The sequence below is a fragment of the Bombina bombina genome, chromosome 6, assembly GCF_027579735.1.
Source record: "Bombina bombina isolate aBomBom1 chromosome 6, aBomBom1.pri, whole genome shotgun sequence".
Lineage (NCBI taxonomy): Eukaryota > Metazoa > Chordata > Amphibia > Anura > Bombinatoridae > Bombina > Bombina bombina.
The window spans coordinates 150,596,411-150,599,335 of record NC_069504.1 but is presented as its reverse complement, the minus strand read 5'-3'; the positions used below and the strand labels follow the sequence as shown (position 1 = coordinate 150,599,335).

General features: G+C 38.9%; 1 pseudogene; it reads left to right on the top strand.

Annotated features, from left to right (window-relative positions):
* The first annotated feature begins 2,428 nt into the window (after positions 1-2,428).
* On the top strand, positions 2,429-2,547 carry LOC128665207 (uncharacterized; annotated as a pseudogene).
* Positions 2,548-2,925: the final 378 nt, after the last annotated feature.

The following is a 2,925-nucleotide window of genomic DNA, read 5'->3' as shown; positions in this document are numbered from 1 at the left end:
AAGATTGTTTATTTATTATAAAGTGGTCAGTATGTAATTTACTTCAAATAGTATACATTCAGACACCCCTATTGGTGCGTTACTTATTTTGCAAATTGTCGCATTCAGTTATAACACACTAGAAAATAACATAAATATGGACCCTGTCAGCTACTTCTAATGGATCTGGCGGTCTATGTTGTATTACTATAAACCCTGTGTAATGTTGTTAATCCTACGTTATCACTCGGTGTGGAGAACTAGAGCAATTGTATAAAATACATGGGTTCTCCCCTATTGTTTGTCTTAATGAAACCCTCACTTGGTAACAGGCTGTAGTGATACCTAATTCTAAGTGAAGTACAAATCTTCACTTATAGAGTAAATAATATTGCGGTATACACTTGCCAGATATAATATTTGTATGGGTATTTAATAATATATAATGTTGTTAAGAAAGAGGGAGAGACGGATAATCAGTTAAACAAACTTGGTTCTCCACCAGTTAACTTGTTCAGGCGTTGCCCTTATTAGTTACTAGCGGTATCGCTTTGTTATACTTGAGGAGAAATCTAATCTCCACTCCTTATGTTAATCGTTTAACTAGTCAGCGTTACTGCTGTAGCCGTGAGGGGTACTAGGACACTCAGGCTCAAATTAGGAGATACTAGGCTCCGGTACGTTAGATCCAGTCATACTCACACACATACCGTTTTAAATTAAATTATATAAACACATTTGTTCAAAAAGTCACACTGCTGTTAGTTTAAAAGGGAGAGCTATCCTCCAACTGCCCTGACATGTTTCGCCGCAAAGGCTTTGTCAAAGGTGGGGCACCCGCCATTCTCTGTGCTTTTTATTGGCTGGCACTCACTATTGCCCTGATTGGTTCCTGACATCTTTCTTACTATTGGTGTCGGAACAGAGGTGTGTTTCATCGTCACTGTTCGAGTCTAAGACTGCCAAATATAGATGACAGTTATGTTTTGATTCTCAAGCTTGCCGATAACAGGCTTAAATTATACAAATGATTCTCAAGCTTTCCGGTAAAAGACAAATTATATAAATGGAGAGAGGATATATCACGCTAACTTGATCTTATCAAAACAGGGTAAATTATCGTAGATGGTTTAATTCAATATTAGATGGGAGAGTTGGTTGTACAATACTGGCTATGCAGGGCTATTTAAACCTTGGATAAAAGATACGGAATGATTTGGTGGGTGTAAGGAGTGACAAAACCTGAGAAGTGGCAGAGAAATAACAAAGACTATAACTATAAAGAGAAGTGCCCTAATTCACCTTATCACTGGACATAAAGAGAGGAATATATACAATTTAAAAAGGGAAAAAATAATAATAATGATCCCGTCCTATTGGTACACTGTGTGATAACGCCGTTTAAGAATATGGGTGAGTGAGCAAAGGTGATATCATGTCCCTGGTTTTTAAGTGTAAGGGGTGATTTATTGGTGCCCTAATATTCCTCCAGGTTCAATTCTGGTCTGGAGGAAAAGAGGGGTATACATAAAGGAAAAAAGGGGGGATTGGGGCGTGTATGGGGTTCACTTGGACCCTCAAATTGTGATATGCGTGAATGCCCGAGGGGCAGAGTGAAGATGATAAAACAATAAAACATCACCGATCGTGCTATATAATACAAAACAGAATCAACGTGAACATATGTGATAATTTAGGACAAGTGACCTTATGTGAGAGGGTTGTTTTCTTAATAAAATAATTTCAAGGAGGTAAGTAGGAAAAATTGTACCTGAGTCTATCAATTGATTCTGTTTGTACGACTTAAATAATACAAAAAGAGGAAGTGGATTCTTGGGGTGGTGTATTAATAAGTGACCCTTGGGTCTATCTGTGTATACGTAATTGTAAAAAATACTCCTTTTGCACGAACAGTATCAAATTTTGAATGACACAAATAATATTAAATTATATCTGCCTTGTTTTTCCACTTTGGTCAGTATACATTCCCTTCCCCCCTAAATTGTATGTCAAAAAATTGCCCCCTCTATTGAGTGTACATGAAATTATTTCCAAATCTCCCAGATCTGGGTTGGATTATTAATATACTAAGTATTCCCCTAAGTGTATAGGAATAAAGGTATGTCCCCTGTTCATATTTATTTCTTATTAAAACTACAGAAAACAATAATAATTGTTTTGTTCATTTAACCCTTTAGGGTGTACACTGTCTAGTAGATATATCCATCTACATTCCGCTCTTAATAGGGCCTGTTCAATATTGCCCCCTCTGATGCCTAAGGAGATTTTTTCTATCCCTTGGCATTTGAGATCTCTTGGATTTGAATGATGGCGTGTCAAAAAATGAGACGCCACTGAAGATATGGTTTTACCATCCTCCAAGTCTTTTACGGCATTTTTGATACAGACATTTGAGATCAGACGGGATCGGGTGCATTCAAGGCAGTGTGGCGGTAGACACACTGCCTTGAATGCACCCGATCCCGTCTGATCTCGGAAGTTAAGCAGGGCAAGGCCTGGTCAATACCTGCATGGGAGACCGCCTGGGAACACCAGGTGCAGTAGGCTTTGGCATTTTGCTCAGAAAATTCTGAGTATTTTGAGGAAAAACTCTCACTTGATTTTCTGACAAGCGGATAGCTTTATTCAGCACTTTTTAGATTATCAGCTTGGGCACACATGTAAGGGTAGAAGGCGGAAAAGATAAGCACACTGTCATTTCGGCTTTTTGTGAAACGGATTCACCTGCATCACCTGGTTTCCGGCCGTGAGGTATGACGGCAGTGTTCCTTCCACAATCACTTACATCTGGCTCACTACAACACAATGTTAGTGTGGAAGGATAACTTACCGGATATCGGTCTTCACGGCTTTTTGTATGCTGGACTTACCTGCTGTTTAGCCGTGTGATGTGACTGTAGCGGCCTTCCAAAATTACTTACGTGT